Source organism: Heterocephalus glaber, unplaced genomic scaffold (assembly GCF_053883595.1).
Source record: "Heterocephalus glaber isolate CG9 unplaced genomic scaffold, H.glaber_assembly_v1.0 deba00001442, whole genome shotgun sequence".
NCBI classification, from domain to species: domain Eukaryota; kingdom Metazoa; phylum Chordata; class Mammalia; order Rodentia; family Bathyergidae; genus Heterocephalus; species Heterocephalus glaber.
The window spans coordinates 51,765,545-51,772,675 of NW_028258296.1; the positions used below are offsets into that span (position 1 = coordinate 51,765,545).

At 39.8% G+C, this 7,131-nt stretch overlaps 1 long non-coding RNA gene across 1 annotated transcript; it reads left to right on the top strand.

The window, feature by feature from the left end:
* Positions 1-791: 791 nt before the first annotated feature.
* Positions 792-6,449, top strand: LOC110350995 (uncharacterized). The gene is made up of 3 exons (XR_015452059.1): positions 792-1,107; positions 1,352-1,543; positions 1,725-6,449. It is a non-coding gene; the product is annotated as an uncharacterized LOC110350995 (long non-coding RNA).
* Positions 6,450-7,131: the final 682 nt, after the last annotated feature.

The window sequence follows — 7,131 nt, forward strand, 5'->3', positions numbered from 1 at the left end:
TTTTTTAATGTAGCTTTTGTGATTTCTTTTGCCATTGATTTCTGATTTCAGTGTAGTATGATCTGATAATATACATGGGATAATTTCAATTCCTTTGCATTTACTTAAGCATGTTCTAAGTGCTAGTATGTGGTATAATTTGGAGAATGTCCCATGTGCTACCGAGAAAAATGTGTATTCTGTTGTTGTGTGGTGGAACATTCTGTAGATCTATCTCCTAGGTCTATTTGTTCAAAGGTTAGGTTCAGGTCTAAATTTTTTTGTTACCATTAGAACTCTGAGAATTGAATGATTTATATTTACTTTAAAAAGTAAAAATCATTTTATCTCAGAAAGTAAAGACTTCATATAATTTAACTGGAGCAATCAATAAGAATAAGAGGAATCCCATGCTAAGTCATTAAATAAATAACCCAAGTATCACATTCTGCTAACAAAAGTATCAATGGAGGTCTGTGGGTAGGCATTCTCCAAAGTTTAGGGATATGTCCTTCTCCCCTAAGTACCTCTCACTCTCTGAAAGTATGACCCATCAGCATCAGTATCATCCACCAGTCTAATAATTAATTCTTTGATTTGAGGAGTTAGAGTAAGAACCCTGGCTATTATATTTTCTGTCCATGTGCTGGAAAAGGCAGGACTTCCATTCATAATTGAGAATGGTCAGTGGAGTCATAGAGTATTTATCACATGGTCACAGATTGAGTTTCCTATCAGCACAAGCCTTGTCCAGGTGACAGCTTATTTCCTGTGACCCTCCACTGTAGGGGGCCCTGCCCCCCCGCTGGAACTCTTGAGTGCCTTCTACGGACATGCCCAGGCTTGCTGCAGGCCTTTGACGGACATGCCCGGGCTTGTTGCAGATCTACCCGGCAACAAGGAAGTAGCCCCAGTACACTCCTCTTGCTCCTCCCCTCTCGCCCTACGGTATATATGTTGTAGCAGCTTCCGCAATAAACGAGACTTGATCAGAAACCTGTCTTGTCTCCATCTCTCGTGTCCCCTGTCCCCTCTCATCCTCGCTCCCCCTCTAGGGTCTCCGTTGACTTACCCGCGGGCCGGGACACTCCACAGTTGAGAAGAATAGTGTGAGCTACCCAATGACCAGTATGTTACATATTATGTTGCTTCTGATTGTGACTGCAATGCCTGAATTAACCTCCCTATGATTTAGAAGCAAATGGATCTGAATTTTATTATAGATATGACTTCCATGCTCTTCTCCACTGAAGCTCAGGGATTCACTCCCAGAGGTGCTATAATTACTATGCAGATTGCTTTCCTATCATTTGATTGAACCCTCAGGAAGAAAGGTCATTAATGTAACTTTTTCCTCAATTTCTCATTTTAGAAAACCTGGAAGCAGAGTCACACATAATTCAGTATGATTCAGCCCACTGAGCCACTCTCCACAGGAAGTATAAATAGAGCACAGAAGCTCTGAAATGGATTTTAACCACAGAGCCAGAGGAAATTCTCAAAAGATCTATTATCTTGGTGATAAGTTCCTCAAGTGGAGCTGGGTCCACAGCTGCCATTCAAGGTCTGTATTCCTCAGAGTTCTCTTCCAGCAACTTTACATTCCTTGTCATCTACCCAGTGGTGTAAAGCAGAGGGAGGCTTTTCTCCAGCTTATGGTAAGGGTTGTAGGTGTGTACTGCAGAGGCTAATTCATATATCATTCTATGGCTAATTCATATATCATTCTATGGCTCTCTTCACAGAGGAAACTGCAGTTTATATCAGCAAGTTATGTGTTTCCTAACATGCTGCCCATGTCATTCTAGCCCCAGTGCCCATTCAGCATCAGCCACCATCATAAGGTAAGTTTGTTGAAGGCAAGAAACTTATCAGGCCAACCTCTGCACCATGGTTTTTAGCTCACAGTGACCTAAATTGGATACAGTCTAGTGATTCCATTCCATTCTCCTTACCCAGCCAACATACCAAGACTAATATAAAAAGACACTTATTGAAGTATCAGTAAGGAGGACTTCTGGGAAGATGGCAGCATGGTAAGCAGCAGATGGGGGGCCTCTCTGAGGTTTTGTGTCCAGGCACTGGCATATAGCAACGTGAGGAAGAGAAGGAGGAAAATGGGTCCCCAGGACCCAGGAAGGATCTGAAGCAAGAATTTAGGCCCATGGGGAGAGCCAAGAGAGTGAGTCTTCCAAAGAAGGAGGTAAAAGGTGTCACCTCCTACCTAAGCCTGAACTCACTGCGTGGGAAAGACAGCTCAAACTTGCCCATGAACTGTGACTACTGGTGATCCTGGCGACCCCAGAGACCTACATGGATTAATGCATCAGTGGAGCAGAGTGGTGGACTCAGTGGCCTGCAGTGGTTGGTGAGTTTTTGGGGCTTGGATGTTCCTCAGGAGATAATCATTGGCTGGTAGCCATCTTGGAGAAGGGCCAACTGAGCTCGAAACCCAGAATAGCTGCAGGCTCGCTCCATCTAGTGGCTTCCAGTGTAGTGTCAGAGTTCAAATCAGAAGGAGGTCAGAGAGTCCAGTTTAAGCTAGTGGGGGGCGTCATGTGGACTGTTGCAAGCTCCACAGGCCCAATTCCAGCCTCACAGAAATCAGAAATCAGCCTGAACGTCAGTGGAACTAAAAGTTCAAGCTTGCTGGGATTATCCACTACCCAGCTGTAAAGCAACAGCTGGCTTGATGGGATTAATCAACTCAAATTTGTATGTTGCCCACATTGTCTACCAGTAACAGCGGAGACACACCTTGAAGTGTACATTTTTTTCTTCTTCTTTTCTTTTTGTTTTCACTTTTTCTTTTCTTATTTTTTCTTGTTTGTTCTTATTTTTATGAGTGTGAACATGGTTTCTAGGGGTTTTTTTGTTATTGTTGTTTTGTTCTGTCCTTGTTTTTATTTCTTCCTTCTCTCTTTATCTCCTATCTTCTTCACCAGTTTCCCAAAATTTGCATAAACTTCTTTTGTCCTCTAGCCTTGCTTCTAACTTCATCCTCTTCTTCTATTTCTTTATTTTCCCCCTACCTCTTTTTAAATTTTCTTTCCTGAGGGTAAAATCACTATACTGAGGGCTTATTTACTGCGAACATTTTCCTGGTTTGTTTTAGATTTTGTTATATAACCACAAATCTAGTTCATATAGTCAAAGGTGACAAATTAATAGTTACCACAGTTTGTCATTTTCTAGGCTGTGTTTGATGCTATTGTTGTTACTAATTGTACTAATTTAGCCAAGGTGACATAATTGTTCTAATCAGCTGTTCTTCTTGGTATACCAAGACTGAGATCACCTAAGGGTTTATAAATGATATTATAGGCCACTGCCAAAGAACCAGGGGGTTGGCCAGGTAGGCAGCAACTTCTCATCCCTACTAAATTGAAGAGGTAGGATGTTGCAACAGACTCAAAACCCAAAAGCCAGCTACAGCTGGAAGACCCCTCTGAGAAGTAGTCATTTCCTAAGGGTTCTCAATACTAGCAAAGATACTAATAAAGATATTTACCATAAGTAATTTATAAGCATCAACCCAGGAATTAAGTTAAAAACAAAACAAAACAAAAAAAGAAAATGAGAAGACACTTAAACAAGATACAACCCCAGATTTCCAGCTCACCAAAGGCAAACCCAGAGGGCAATGAGGTGGAACAATCTAAAAGCCACCCATCTGAACTCTGAATGGTAGCAGCAGAAGTAACAAAGCAGATGAAAGAGTCTCTAGAAAAAAATCAAATCAGAAATAATTTCTCAGATAACTACAGAGATGGTGACTAGAAAGAAAGACATGTTTGGTGACTCTAGAGCAGATACAGATAAAAAACAGAGGAGCTTAGGAAAATGATAGAAACCATGAATGCCCAGCATAGGAAAGAAATGGAATCCATGAAACACGTTCAAGCAGATGTACAGGAGATTAAAAATTTCCTTATCAAATATAGAAGGCAGGATTGTGTTGAAGTATTAGAAAAGTAGGAGACCAGAAAGTCTAAATGTCTAATAACAAAAGATTGGTTGAGCATCTATGAGTATCATGGGATTCCATGTATCCAATAGAGAGAAATAAGTAAGTTAACATGTACAGATATGAAACGGCTTCAAAATATATTAAGGGAAAAAAGCAAGGTGTGAAAAGTATGCATAATAGGAGCATTTTAGATGAACACAAAATGATTTGTGTATATAGATTAGATATTATATAAATATTATATATGAATTTTATGCTATGCAGCTTTTTCTAGAATATGCAAGAAAGTAACACTAGCAGGGGCTTCGAGGGAGATAAATTGTACTTTTATCCTTTCATATAATTTTTAATGCTGAATATAATGCTCTTAATTTTATTTTTATAACATTATCCCCAAATCATCCTGACCATATGTTATGGTTGGCATCCTAAATGTCCCCCAAAAGGCTCATCGTGTTGATGGCATGTGGCTTTTGGAAATTGATCAGATCATGTAGGCTCTAACTTCATCAAATTGATTACTCTATTGATGAATTCATTAGCTGAATGGGCTTATTAGGAAGGGGGGCCCAATTAGATGAAATGGGTAACTGGGGGAATGGCTTTGAAGGGTTTTTTTGCCCCTGAACCCTTCCTGACTCTCTATTCTGTCATCCTTTGTGCTCCTGGATGCCATGAGGTAAGCAACTTTCCTCTGCCACATACTTCCTCCATGATGTTCTGCCTCACCCTGGGCCCAGAAACAATGGAGCCAAGAGACTGAACCTCTGAAACAGTGAACCAAAATAAATTTTTTCTCATTTAAGTTGCATTTCGTCACAGTGACAAATGGAATGACTAACACCTCATTCCTTAAGGATTTTCCTCTTAGTTACTTTTCTCATTGCTGAGAATACTGAATACCCACAGGTTTAAGAAGGTAAGGTTTATTTCAGCTCACAGTTTGTGGAAGTTTCAGCCTATAGTCAGCTGGCTGTAGGTCAGGGCAGCATGGCAGAGAGGCATGACAGAGGAGAAACAGTCCATGGCAGGGTACACAGAAAGCAGCAGCAGCAAGCAGCAGCCTGCCTTCCTTCTGTTTCTTTATCCAGGGTAAAATCTATTGATTGGTACCACCCACACTCAGAGTGAGACTTCCATTATCTACACCCAGAACTGTGACAAACCCAGTTATCACACACCCTTAATCCATATTCACACACCATAGATCTACCTACCTCTGAAAAGCTGCATCTATTAACACATGAGGCTTTGGGAGAGACATCTAGATACAAGCCATAGCACCTGGGTAATGCGTGGTTGTTCAGAGTGTAGCCACAGGTAAGGACTGATACCCAGTCTGAGGCATGCGTGTTTAACTGAGAATCCTTCCATGGGCTGTAGCTACCCAGAGGCTCATATTTATGGATTATGAAACTGACATGCTGCCTGCTGTGCTAAGAAGGTACTAGAGGCTCATATTTATCTAATTCCCATATGAGCTGGTGGCAGTTCTGTACAACTCTTCATTTTATCTTTGACTACCAACCACCCTCTATTCCCACCACAGTTTGATTTGGTTCTTGCTCTTCACCTGCCCCCTTCAACCTACCACAGACTACCCCTCCCAGCCTACTTACCCTTAGCTTAGGATGCAGTCAAACTCCAGGCTCATCCACTGCCAGCCCAGACCTGAACTCATGTAGTCCTCCTGACTTAACAAACATGAAGTCAACCAAATGTATTCCTCCTGCTGCCCTTCTGCATATGAACATCTGTGTATGTGCATGCCAATATTTTCATGCATAGTTTCCAGACAGTCAGATATTGACTACCCACACAAATAGTAGTATTAGCAAGTATCATGCAAAACAGCATATAATCACCAGAGTAGGGCTTTGGATAGCGGACCTTGATATATAATTTTTAATATAGATTTTTCCCACCTTAGATTTATTTGAACTAAAATTAACTTGTATTCTCTGCTTCATTACTACTGAATGAAGTAGGACCGAAAGAAGGTGGGGGAGAATCTATGAGAGATTAAACTGATCAGAAATTAAAGATATGTTTGGAATATTCTGCATGGTGGAATTAGGGTAGAGTCCATAATATTTAAAGCTGTATTTAGGTTACTCTTTCCATTTTAACATACTCACCTTTTTGCAAGCCAAAGCAACTTTTCTTCAAACTTCTTTCTTACTTGTAATAAATTTGTTTCTGTGTATGAGTACGTTTGTGTATTAGTGAAATTTATTCTGTAAAGTATCTAAAATTTCTTATTTTAGGACTAGATAACTTGAATCTCTACACTTCATCTCATTTTTCTGCAGTCTTCAGGGGGAAACATCAGTTTATCAATTTTAGGGTGTTGACTCTAAATATTTATTAAAACTTGTTGAATTACTACAACTACAAGCACAAGTGGAACTTAACATTTTGACTGTTGATTTACAGGGCTAGGTTACTAGTAGAATGGAGCCTTTTCAGTATTTTGTGTTCCCTAGATGTGTGTGTGTGTGTCTCTGTATGATATGTGTGTGTATGTGTGTGAACTGGCACATTTGATCAGAATAATATATATCCACAGAGCAATACTGCTCCACATATGACAGGATTGAGTTCACATACTTGTGAATGGCCAGGATCTGCTGCTTCCTAGGAATGAGACCTTGAACACAAGGCCCACTTCCTTACTTATAGAACAAGGCTCAAAAAGTGCTTATCTAACAAGGTCACTAAGCAAATTGTTAATAATAATATATGTAAAAGATTTAGCAGAGTGCCTAATACATAATAACCACTCAGTGAAATTTTACTTATCATTCTGCTTAAGGATTTGAAAGCAGTTTACCTTATTAAGTAGGCTAATCCACCTAGAATAATTTTTAATAAATGTTCACTTTATACAATATATGCAAGTAAACTTCAAATAATGCCAGGTAAAATGATCGTAAATTCCATATTCATGATAGTCTAAATAAATGAGTTGTCATTGTTCTATATTATCTGTATTAATACTTCCTTTCATTTGTACAGATAATTGAGAACTGAATGTGTTGAAACAAAAGGTGAAACTTGTAATGCCCAAGTGGTACTTATTTAAGGAGTGATTATGACTAGGAAACAGTCTGTAAAAATAGCTCCTGTCCTCACATCACATCACTTGTTCCCAGGGGGTGCCTTCAAGTCTTCCGGACAAA